This window comes from Salvelinus sp. IW2-2015, unplaced genomic scaffold, assembly GCF_002910315.2.
Source record: "Salvelinus sp. IW2-2015 unplaced genomic scaffold, ASM291031v2 Un_scaffold2593, whole genome shotgun sequence".
Taxonomy (NCBI): Eukaryota; Metazoa; Chordata; class Actinopteri; order Salmoniformes; family Salmonidae; genus Salvelinus; species Salvelinus sp. IW2-2015.
Window position 1 is genome coordinate 130,162 of NW_019943901.1, and position 13,110 is coordinate 143,271.

The 13,110-nt window shown below is 43.3% G+C and overlaps 1 pseudogene; it reads right to left on the minus strand.

Annotated features, from left to right (window-relative positions):
• The window catches only part of LOC112074339 (teneurin-4-like), a 66,519-nt pseudogene extending 56,289 nt beyond the window's left edge, over positions 1–10,230 (minus strand).
• Between the last annotated feature and the right edge of the window lie 2,880 nt (positions 10,231–13,110).

A 13,110-nucleotide genomic window follows, 5' to 3' on the forward strand; every position in this document is an offset into this window, starting at 1 on the left:
ATTCAACCACAGAGCATCGGCTAGCAGGAACATATTCAACCACAGAGCATCGGCTAGTTGGAACATATTCAACCACAGAGCATCGGCTAGCAGGAACATATTCAACCACAGAGCATCGGCTAGCAGGGAGAGTTTTGAGCTGTTTTTGAAAGTGTCCACTGTGTGTGTCCTATGTGTGGTTTTATAAAGCATCAACTGTGTTGGAGTGTTGTAGCTAATCATACCTTAACCAGTAGTCCAGGGGAGCTGTACTCAAAGAATTCATTCCCTCTCTGCTTCAGAAAGCCGTCCTCGTCCATGCGGTACTGGACGTCTCCCAGCCTGGTGATGCGGTCTCGGAGGTCGTAACGTAGCGGCGTGAGGCGGGCGCTGTTCCCGGGGCTCAGCAGGTGAAGGTTACCGTTCAGGTCGTAGCTGTAACGCCACAGTGGCTTGTCGTTGATGGATACTACCTGGAGCTGCCCATCAGCGTCGTATTCATAGGTATACCGAGTGGTGTTGGCATACGGACCCACCTTAGAGAAACAAAACATGAATCGGTCAATCAATCGGTCAATCAGGTGTTGGCATACGGACCCACCTTAGAAATCCTGACTTAATCAATGAATCAAATCAATCAATCAAATGTGATTATAATTAAGCAATAAGGCCGGAGGGGGTGTGGTGTACGGCCAATATACCACAGCTAAGGGCTGTTCTTAGGGACGACACAACGCTGAGTGCCTGGACACAGCCCTTAGCCGTGGTATATTGGCCATATACCACAAACCCCCTGAGGTGCCTTATTGCTGTTATAACCTGGCTACCAACGTAATGAGCAGTAATATACCCAGTATGGTATATGGTCTGATATACCACGGATTTCAGCCGATCAGAATTCAGGGCTCGAACCACCCGGTTTATTAATTCCTATATACAATAACATGTTTCATGAAATGAGTCCGGTAAGATGAACCCATCTCAGAACATTTAGAATATAGAACACATTTGGCGGCAGGTAGCCTAGCGTTTAGGCTAGGCGGCAGGTAGCCTGTGCTCTTGAGCAAGGCTAAATGACTCACTACTGTAGTGGCTCTGGATCAGAGAGTCTGCTAAATGACTCACTACTGTAGTGGCTCTGGATCAGAGAGTCCTGCTAATGACTCAACTTGTAGTTGGGGGGGGCCCCTCTGGATAGGAGTCCTGCTAAATATCACTACTGTGTGGCTCTGGATAGAGAGTCTGCTAAATGACTCACTACTGTAGTGGCTCTGGATCAGAGAGTCTGCTAAATGACTCACTCTGTAGTGGCTCTGATAAGAGTCTGCTAAATGACTCACTACTGTAGTGCTCTGGATCAGAGAGTCTGCTAAATGATCCACTACTGTAGTGGCTCTGGATCAGAGAGTCTGCTAAATGACTCACTACTGTAGTGGCTTGGATCAGAGAGTCTGCTAAATGACTCACTACTGTAGTGGCTCTGGATAAGAGAGTCTGCTAAATGACTCACTACTGTAGTGGCTCTGGATAAGAGAGTCTGCTAAATGACTCACTACTGAAGTGTCTGGATAGAGGAGTCTGCTAATGACTCACCAACTGTAGTGGCTCTGGATAAGAGAGTCTGCTAAATGACTCACTACTGTATTGGCTCTGGATCAGAGAGTCTGCTAAATGACTCACTACTGTAGTGGCTCTGGATCAGAGAGTCTGCTAAATGACTCACTACTGTAGTGGCTCTGGATAAGAGAGTGCTAAATGACTCACTAACTGTAGTGGCTCTGGATCAGAGAGTCTGTTAAATGACTCTCTACTGTAGTCGCTCTGGATCAGAGAGTCTGTTAAATGACTCACTACTGTAGTGGCTCTGGATAGAGAGTCTGCTAAATGACTCACTACTGTAGTGGCTCTGGATCAGAGAGTCTGTTAAATGACTCACTACTGTAGTGGCTCTGGATAAGAGAGTCTGCTAAATGACTCACTACTGAAGTGGACTCTGGATGAGAGAGTCTGCTAAATGATTCACTACTGTAGTGGCTCTGGATAAGAGAGTCTGCTAATCTCCCTACTGTAGTGGCTCTGGATCAGAGAGGTCTGCTAAATGACTCACTACTGTAGTGGCTCTGGATAAGAGAGTGCTAAATGACTCACTACTGTAGTGGCTCTGGATCAGAGAGTCTGTTAAATGACTCTCTACTGTAGTCGCTCTGGATCAGAGAGTCTGCTAAATGACTCACTACTGTAGTGGCTCTGGATCAGAGAGTCTGCTAAATGACTCACTACTGTAGTGGCTCTGGATCAGAGAGTCTGCTAAATGACTCACTACTGGTAGTGGCTCTGGATCAGAGAGTCTGCCTAATGACTCACTACTGTAGTGGCTCTGGATAAGAGTCTGCTTAAATGACTCACTACTGTAGTGGGCTCTGGATCAGAGAGTCTGCTAAATGACTCACTACTGTAGTGGCTCTGGATCAGAGAGTCTGCTAAATGACTCACTACTGTAGTGGCTCTGGATCAGAGAGTCTGCTAAATGACTCACTACTGTAGTGGCTCTGGATAAGAGAGTCTGCTAAATGACTCACTACTGTAGTGGCTCTGGATAAGAGAGTCTGCTAAATGACTCACTACTGAAGTGACTCTGGATGAGAGAGTCTGCTAAATGACTCACCACTGTAGTGGCTCTGGATAAGAGAGTCTGCTAAATGACTCACTACTGTATTGGCTCTGGATCAGAGAGTCTGCTAAATGACTCACTACTGTAGTGGCTCTGGATCAGAGAGTCTGCTAAATGACTCACTACTGTAGTGGCTCTGGATAGAGAGTGCTAAATGACTCACTACTGTAGTGGCTCTGGATCAGAGAGTCTGTAAAATGACTCTCTACTGTAGTCGCTCTGGATCAGAGAGTCTGTTAAATGACTCACTACTGTAGTGGCTCTGGATCAGAGAGTCTGCTAAATGACTCACTACTGTAGTGGCTCTGGATCAGAGAGTCTGTTAATGACTCACTACTGTAGTGGCTCTGGATAAGAGAGTCTGCTAAATGACTCACTACTGAAGTGACTCTGGATGAGAGAGTCTGCTAAATGACTCACCACTGTAGTGGCTCTGGATAAGAGAGTCTGCTAAATGACTCACTACTGTAGTGGCTCTGGATCAGAGAGTCTGCTAAATGACTCCACTACTGTAGTGGCTCTGGATAAGAGAGTGCTAAATGACTCACTACTGTAGTGGCTCTGGATCAGAGAGTCTGTTAAATGACTCTTACTGTGTCGCTCTGGATCAGAGAGTCTATTAAATGACTCACTACTGTAGTGGCTCTGGATCAGAGAGTCTGCTAAATGACTCACTACTGTAGTGGCTCTGGATCAGAGAGTCTGTTAAATGACTCACTACTGTAGTGGCTCTGGATCAGAGAGTCTGTAAATGAGTCACTTACTGTAAGTGGCTCTGGATCAGAGAGTCTGCTAAATGACTCACTACTGTAGTGGCTCTGGATCAGAGAGTCTTGTTAAATGACTCACTACTGTAGTGGCTCTGGATCAGAGGAGTCTGCTAAATGACTCACTACTGTAAATGGCTCTGGATAAGAGAGTCTGCTAAATGACTCACTACTGTAGTGGCTCTGGATCAGAGAGTCTGCTAAATGACTCACTACTGTAGTTCTCTGGATAGAGAGTCTGCTAATGACTCACTACTGTAGTGGCTTCTGGATAGAGAGTCTGCTAAATGACTCACTACTGTAGTGTTCTGGATCAGAGAGTCTGCTAAATGACTCACTACTGTAGTGGCTCTGGATCAGAGAGTCTGCTAAATGACTCCTACTGTAGTGGCTCTGGATCAGAGGTCTGCTAATGACTCACTACTGTTATTGACTCTGGATAAGAGAGTCTACTAATGACTCACTACTGTATTGACTCTGGATAAGAGAGTCTGCTAAATGACTCACTACTGTAGTGGCCTGGATAGAGAGTCTGCTAAATGACTAACTACTGTGGTGGCTCTGGATCAGAGAGTCTGCTAAATGACTCACTACTGTAGTGGCTCTGGATCAGAGAGTCTACTAAATGACTCACTACTGTATTGATCTGGTTATAAGAGAGTCTGCTAAATGACTCACTACTGTAGTGGCTCTGGATCAGAGAGTCTACTAAATGACTCTCATGTAAACTGTTAGAACTGTGTTCTGATTCTGTTATATATTTCAAATGTGTTCTGATTCTACTGTCTACTTGTCTGTTTAGTCTGTGTGACTCTTGGGAGATGACTCAAAGAGATCCTAAACAAAAACACAGAACGAGCTAACCAGACCAACCTTGAGTTCCTTGGCGACCACGCGTCCATGTTATCATACTGCACCATCATCCAGTACAATGAGTGACCTGAAGATCTCGTACTGGATTCCTTCACGCGGCCGTAGGCATCGAGTGTTTGGTGTGTGTCATCACGGCCGTGGTGATTATCTGGTTGATGTCGTAGTAGATGCCCCGAACTTCCCAAACTGCTCTCGTTTCCCGACACGTCATCGTAGCGATACAGGTCGATGGGAGAGGCGTCTCGTTGATTACCGCTTGCATGCTGGTGACCCGGAACTGTTGTCATAGACGTAGTCGAAGCGTGCGTTGACCATCCCTCTTCGCTGCACTAAAGATCTGCCTGTCGATGAGTGGGCCGATCTGACGGTACCTGTAGTGTAGTGAACATTACTGTTAGTCCATTCCATGTTTTTATTATGTTACTGACTGATACAGTCAGTACTCAGTCCATGTTTTTATTATGTTACTGACTGATACAGTCAGTACTCCAGTCCATGTTTTATTATGTTACTGACTGATACAGTCAGTACTCCAGTCCTGTTTTTATTATTATACTGACTGATACAGTCAGTACTCCAGTCCATGTTTTTATTATGTTACTGACTGATACAGTCAGTACTTCCAGTCCATGTTTTTATTATGTTACTGACTGATACAGTCAGTACTCCAGTACATGTTTTTATTATGTTTCTGACTGATACAGTCAAGTACTCCAGTCCATGTTTTTATTATGTTACTGACTGATACAGTCAGTACTCCAGTCCATGTTTTTATTATGTTACTGACTGACTCAAGAGTGTGCAAAGCTGTCATCAAGGCAAAGGGTGGCTACTTTGAAGATTCACAAATATAACATATCGTTTGATTTGTTTAACAAATTGTTGGTTACTTCATGATTCCATATGTGTTATTTCATAGTTTTGATGTCTTAACTATTTCTACAATGTAGAAAATAGTAAAAATAAAGAAAAACCCTTGAATGTGTGTCCAAACTTTTGACTGGTACTGTATATATCTGCATGTACCAAGATGTTCTAATAACCCTAACCCTAACCCTAACTCAACCCAACCCTAACCGCAACCCCAACCCTAACCCAACCCAACCCTAACCTACCCTAACCTAAACTCACCCAACCCTACCACCACCCACCCTAAACTAACTAACCCAACCAACCCACACCTAACCCAACCCTAACCCAACCTAACCTTACCTAACCTAACCAAACCAAACACGAACCTAACCAACCCCAACCTAATCTTAATCCTAACCTAACCCTAACTAACCAACCTAACCTAACCTAAACCCTAACCTAATTCTAACCTAACCAGCCCTAACCTAATTCTACCTTAACCCTAACCTTAACCCAACCCTAACCCAACCCTAATCCTAACCCAACCCTATCCTAACCCAACCCGATTCTTAACACAACCCTAATCCAACCCTAACCCAACCCAACCCCAACCTAACCTTCTAACCCTAACCCCAACCCAACCCTAACCTAACCCAACCCTAGCCTAAACCATCCTAAACCAACCCTAACCTAACCCTAACCCTAACCCAACCCAACCCTAACCTAACCCAACCCTAATTCTAACCTAATTCTAACCCTAACCTAATCCTAACCTAATCCAAACCCTAATCCAAACCAACCCTAATCCTAACCCAACCCTAACCTAACCCTTACATAATCCTAACCCAACCCTAATCCTAATACTAACCCTAACCCAACCCCAACCCACCCTAACCTAATCCTAACCAACCCTAACCAAACCAAACCAACCCTAACCAAATCCAACACTAATCCAACCCTAACCCAACCCTAACTAACCCTAACCCAACCCTAACCCAACCCACCTAACCCAACACTAATCCACCCAACCAACACTAACCCAACCCTAACCTAACCCTAACCCTACCCAACCACAGTACCTTATAGTGCAGGTGATTCCTTCAGTCTGCAGGTTCACCACCTTCAGCATCCCCGCTGCCTCATCGTAGGTGAACCCAACCTAACCCAACCCCAACACCAACCCAACCCTAACCTAACCTTAACCCAACCCTAACCAACCACAGTACCTTATAGTGCAGGTGATCCTTCAGTCTGCAGGTTCACCACTCTTCAGCAATCCCGCTGCCTCATCGTAGGTGAACGCGACGCGCGTCGTATCATAGAGCATCTCCAGTAGCTTGGCCAGCTTGCCYTACTTATACGTCACCCTGCGCCCCGTGCCGAGGTAGCTAGTCTGCATCAGCTGGCCGTCTTCACTGTAGTCCTGCAGTACCGACGCGTTCCCCTCCGAGGGGCGGTACGTGTTCCTATAGTAACCAACGGAGCGCGTGGTCTCCAGGGTGACGCGGGCCACGTTGGGCATGGTCACAGAGGAGAGGCGGTCGTTCTTGTCGAACTCGAAGATGTACTGACGCTGGCTGTGGAGGAGTAGTACCATGGACTGAGGAGTAGAGAGGAGAGTGGGTTACCAATGGGTAGCGGCTAAAACGGCGCCCTACACCCTATATAGCGCACTACATTTGAAGAAGGCCCAAAGGATTGTGCTCTTTAAAGGGCGCACACTACACATGGGGAGAAGATGTTAGATATTAGGAATGCTGTGAGGTAATATTGACAGAGTCATTTTATTACGGGGTATTTTCTATGTTTCCTTTCAAGCCCTTTCCTGAGTACCTATAGACAGTACTGCACTGACTAGGCATACTGCATKCATACGTTACATAGGCTGCTAGGGAAATGCACAAGAGGCTCAGTCTGGTATAGAAATAGACATACAAATGGCAAACGCGACAACAACAAAAAAAAATAGCCAGCCTATACCGATGTGTGTTACGCAGTCAGGAGCCACGCTGTGAGATTCAACAACACTTTTTATGGCTTCCAATCGGGGAAGAAAGTATTGAGTTGGCAAATAATTAAATCACGGTGCAGTCTGCTGTCACAGCAGGCTATCATTCCAGCTTTGAATCAGACACTTAAGAGCTGCTAAACTGACTTCAGACCACTAATGGGTTGGCCATTTTGTTAAATTAAATGGTAAAAACCTGAGAACAGCAGCCTTTCGCTGTACTGTACGTTGTTCTTTCTGTGTCCCCAAAGATCCAGACTTTAATTAACAATGTGAAAGTGACATTTCATTCCTTTCTGCTCATCAGAGTCTATTTTAGGGGCGACGGCCCTGTCAAGCTGTCTGCACTAACAATGTATAATGGATGTATACATTGCTAGAGAGACAGAGAGACAGAAAAACAGAGAGACAGAGAAACAGAGAGACAGAGAGAAACAGAGAAACAGAGAGAAAGAGAGAGACAGAGACAYAGAGAGAGACAGAGAGACAGTCCTTAATTACAGCTCTCTACACATAACTCAGACAGACAGAGGCCAGATAACGCAGCACAAAGCTAAGAGTACAGTAGACAGGAGGATTTACAAGGAAACTTTGAACTAGAAATCTTAAATCTGCTTTTAAGGGCCTCTTGCTGCTACATGCCACTGAAATATCAACCCCATTTTCTATTACAACGCCCAGACTGTATGTCTTTGATACTGTTTATCTGTAGTACAGCAGGCGTTCTCCATTAGTTCCAAACCCTCAGTACACTGTGTACCTTACTGCACACCGTGAATGTCTACCTTAAAAAGTACCGTAGGTCTATATCATGAGTTTTTCATTGTATTTTATGCGGAGAGTTTAATATAATTGTGTTTCCTTAATTCTCTGAGTATCTCTTCTTATTACCCCCTAATTAAATCCGTATTGAAATGTTCTGTTTCACTAGGCGTTCAAAGGAATATGGCAAGTATACAGGGCCTTCAGWAAGTATTCACACCCCTTGACTTTTTACAAATGTCGTTGTGTTACAGCCTGAATWTCCAAATGGAGTAAATTGAGATTTTGTGTCACTGTCCGACACACAATACTCCGTAATGTCAAAGTGGAATTATGTTATTTTTCTTTTTTTTTTTACAAATGTATTAAAAATGAAAAGATGAAAATGTCTTGAGTCAATAAGAATTCAACTCCTTTGTTATGGCAATCAGTCCAGGAGTAAACATGTGATTACCAAGTCATATAATAAGTTGTATGGACTCACTCTGTGTGCAATAATAGTGTTTAACAGGAATTTTGAATGACTACCTCATCTCTGTACCCCCACTCATACAATTATCTGTAAGGTTCCTCAGTCTAGCAGTGGATTTCAGACAGATATTTCAACCACAAAGACCAGGGAGGTTTTCCAATGCCTCGCAAAGAAGGGCAGCTATTGGTAGATAGGTAAAAAAATTAAAAGCAGACATTGAATATTCKTTTGAGCATGGTGAAGTTATTAATTACACTTTGGATGGTGTATCAATACACTCAGTCACTACAAAGATAKAGGCGTCCTTCCTAACTCAGTTGCCGGAGAAGAAGGAAACCTCTCAGGGATTTCATCATGACGCCAATGGTGACTTTAAAACAGTTACAGAGTTTAATGGCTGTGATAGGAGAAAACTGAGGATGGATCAACAACATTGTAGTTACTCCACAATACTAACCTAAATGACAGAATTAAAAGAAGGAAGCCTGTACAGAATACAAATATTCCAAAACCTGCATCCTGTTTGCAACAAGGAACTAAAGTAAAACTGCAAAAAATGTGGCAAAGATATTAACGTTATATCCTGAATACAAAGKGTTATGTTTGGGGCGAATCCAACATCACTGAGTACCACTCTTCATATTTTCAAGCAWGGTGGWGGCTGCATCATGTTATGGGTATGCTTGCCATCTGCAAGGACTAGGGAGTTTAAGATAAAAAATAAACGGAATAGAGCTAAGCACAGGCAAAATCCTAGAGGAAAACCTGGTTCAGTCTGCTTTCCACTAGGCACTGGGAGATGAATTCACCTTTCAGCAGGACAATAACTTAAAACACAAGGCCAAATCTACACTGGATTTGCTTACCAAGAAGACAGTGAATGTTCCTGAGTGGCCGAGTTACAATTTTGACTTAAATCAGCTTGAAAATCTACAGTTGATCTGTCTAGCCATGATCCCCAACATCTTGACAGAGCTTGAATAATTTTTTTAAGAATATTGCAAATATTGTACAATCCAGGGTTTGCAAAGATCACAGCTGTAATCTTGAAAGACTCACAGCTGTAATCTTGAAAGACTCACAGCTGTAATCTTGAAAGACTCACAGCTGTAATCTTGAAAGACTCACAGCTGTAATCTTGAAAGACTCACAGCTGTAATCTTGAAAGACTCACAGCTGTAATCTTGAAAGACTCACATCTGTAATCTTGAAAGACTCACAGCTGTAATCTTGAAAGACTCACAGCTGTAATCACTGCCAACGGTGATTCCAACATGTATTGACTCAGGGGTGTGAATAATTATGTAAATGAAATATTTCTGTATTTCATTTTCAATAAATTTGCAAACATTTCTAAAAATGTTTTCACTTTGTCATTATGGGGTATTGTGTGTAGATGGGTGATAAAAATATATACTGAATAAATTTTTAATTCAGACACAACATAATATGGAATAGGTCAAGCGGTATGAATACTTTCTGAAGGCCCTGTATTTAGTATGTAAATATATATATATATATATATGGTACACTAGTGGTATTTTTTTACCTTCTCCAGGTAAGTGTAGGTCCATGACTTCCCATCGGCAAAGATCTGCGACGTGATTCGACCATTCTGGTCGTACTCCATGCGTACAGACATGGTTCCCCGCTGGATGCCGGACACGTGTCCGCCCGGGGAGTAGGTGACGTTGACCCCGTTGAGGCGGCTGCTGGGGGCCCAGAGCGTCGGGCGTCCGGCGTGGTCGTAGTGGATCCTTAACGTGAACTTCCTGTGGTCGTCATAAACCTTCTCTGTACGTGTGATACGGTCAAAGTCCAGGGAGAGGAGGTTCCTGTTGTGGACCTAGGAGAGAGAAGAGAAGGTCAAAGTTCAGGAAGGGGAGGTTCCTGTTGTGGAGCTGGGGGAGAGGAAAGAAGGTCAACGTTCAGGAAGAGGAGGTTCCTGTTGTGAAACTGGGGGAGAGGAGAGAAGGTCAAAGTTCAGCAAGAGGAGGTTCCTGTTGTGAAACTGGGGGAGAGGAGAGAAGGTCAAAGTTCAGCAAGAGGAGGTTCCTGTTGTGGTGCTGGGGGAGAGGAGAGAAGGTCAGTTAATTTGGTAAGACTTTACATTTTACATTTTCATCCAGAGCTACTTACAATCAGTGTATTCAAAACGTTAAGTAGGAATAAACCACCACCTATCAGTTATTGAAAGTAGACTTGTCTACTTAAAGCTTGCAGTTATAATGCATTATGATGTGATATTACAGTGCATTGTAATATAATAACTTATATAATAATATATATAATAATATAGTAATATATATATATAATAATATAATATGTCGTATTGGTTGTGCAGTAAGGAAGTAGACTTGGCATGTGTGAGGGGGTGTACTGGTTCACTACAGAAACAGGAAGTAGACTTGGCATGTGTGAGCCGGAACATCTCATTGAAGCATCATCTCCTGTTTCTGTAGTGAGCCAGTACACCCCCTGGACAGGACTGTAGTCTACCTCCTGTTTCTGTAGTGAACCAGTACACCCCCTGGACAGGACTGTAGTCTACCAGTACACCCCTTGGGCAGCGACTGTAGTCTACCAGTAGCACCCTGGACAGGAACTGTAGTCTACAGTACAACCCCCCGGACAGGACTGTAGTTACCTCCTGTTCTTAGTGAAACCAGTAACACCCCCTGGACAGGACTGTAGTCTACCAGTACACCCCCCTGGACAGGACTGTAGTCTACCAGTACACCCCCTGGACAGGACTGTCAGTCTACCAGTACCCCCCTGGACAGGACTGTAGTCTACCTCCTGTTTTCTGTAGTGAACCATACACCCCCTGGCCAGGACTGTAGTCTACCAGTACACCCCCTGGACAGGACTGTAGTCTACCAGTACACCCCCTGGACAGGACTGTAGTCTACCTCCTGTTTCTGTAGTGAGACAGTACACCCCCTGGACAGGACTGTAGTCTACCTCAGGGCGTTACCCCTAATCTATCACCTTAATGCTAAATGCCAAGCAGAGACGCATCAGGTCCCATTTTTACAGTCGTTGGTTTGACTCGTCTGGAGATCGAACTCCTAAACCTCCAATCTCAGGGCGGACACTAACCACACGACCACTGAGTTTATTTATTTGTTATGCAGTACAGACAAAACAATCGATAAGCATACTAAAATACAGACATTGAATCTCATTCATTTAACAAACAAAAAAAACAGAATTGCAAAAGGAGAAAGGAGAGTGCCAGCCAGCCAGACAGTTAAGGGTTAACTACGCCAACACAGCTGAAGTGTAGAATAAGGTGTTGTGATGAACAGGGGAATAACGTGTTTGGAAGTTAGAGCGATGTGATTATAAAACCCTTCTTAATGCAATGTGTTCTGAAGTGGAAGATTTTTTTAGAGGAAAACTCAACCTAAAATGTGATTATTTTTTAATTACAATAGTCAGCGCAATATCTCAGGAGAACAGGAGTCATTGAAGTGATGCAATTATAGGAATTACCATATATCTTTGTTTGTCAAAATATTCAGACGAGAAGCCTTAGTGGGAGATCTGAATATTCAGTGAAGGAAAAACAAGACAGTCACTAATCATTAAAAACTCTCCTCTGTGCTTAAAGACCAGCCATAGATGATTCCCAAGTTACTGAGTCTAGTCACTTCTTTAACTTCTCTAGGATAGGGGGCAGCATTTTCACTTTGGATGAATAGCGTGCCCAGAGTGAACTGCCTCCTACTCTGTCCCAGATGCTAATATATGCATATTATTATTACTATTGGATATAAAACACTCTGAAGTTTCTAAAACTGTTTGAATGATGTCTGTGAGTATAACATAAATCATATGGCAGGCAAAAACCAGAGAAAAATCCAAACAGGAAGTGAGAATTCTGAGGCTGGTCGATTTTCAACTCATCGCCTATTGAAATCCCAGTGGGATATGGATCTGTTTGCACTTCCTACGCCTTCCACTAGATGTCAACAGTCTGTAGAACGTTGAATGAAGCTTCTACTGTGATGTGGAGCCGGATGAGAGGGGAATGAGTCAGTGGTCTGGCAGAGAGCCAGGTCCTGGTCATGCGCATTCCACATGATATCGAKTTGCGTTCCATTACTTCTGTAGACACAAAGGAATTCTCCCTTTGGAACGTTATTGAATATTTATGATAACAACATCCTAAAGATTGATTCTCTACTTAGTTTGACAAGTTTATTCGACCTGTAATATAACTTTTAGAAGTTTTCGTTCGATGTTCGCCTGGATCTGCGCGAGCGTTTGGATATGTGCACTATACGTGCTAACAAAAGTAGCTACTTGGACATAAATAATGGACATTGTCGAACAAAACAACAATTTATTGTGGAACTATGATTCCTGGGAGTGCATTCTGATGAAGATCATCAAAGGTAAGGGAATATTTATGATGTCATTTCGTATTTCTGTTGACTCCAACATGGCGGAGAAATGTTGTTTCTATCTGAGCGCAGTCTCAGATTATTGCAAGGTTTGCTTTTTCCGTAAAGTTTTTTTGAAATCTGACACTTTTTTTTCCAACCATTTTTTTCCTGCATAGGTAGCTATCACAAATTCGACCAAATAAAGATATAAATAGTCACTAACCAAGAAACAACTTCATCAGATGACAGTCTGATAACATATTTATTGTATAGCATAGCAATGTAAAACTATTATATATACCTGAAATATGCACATTTTTCGAACAAAACAT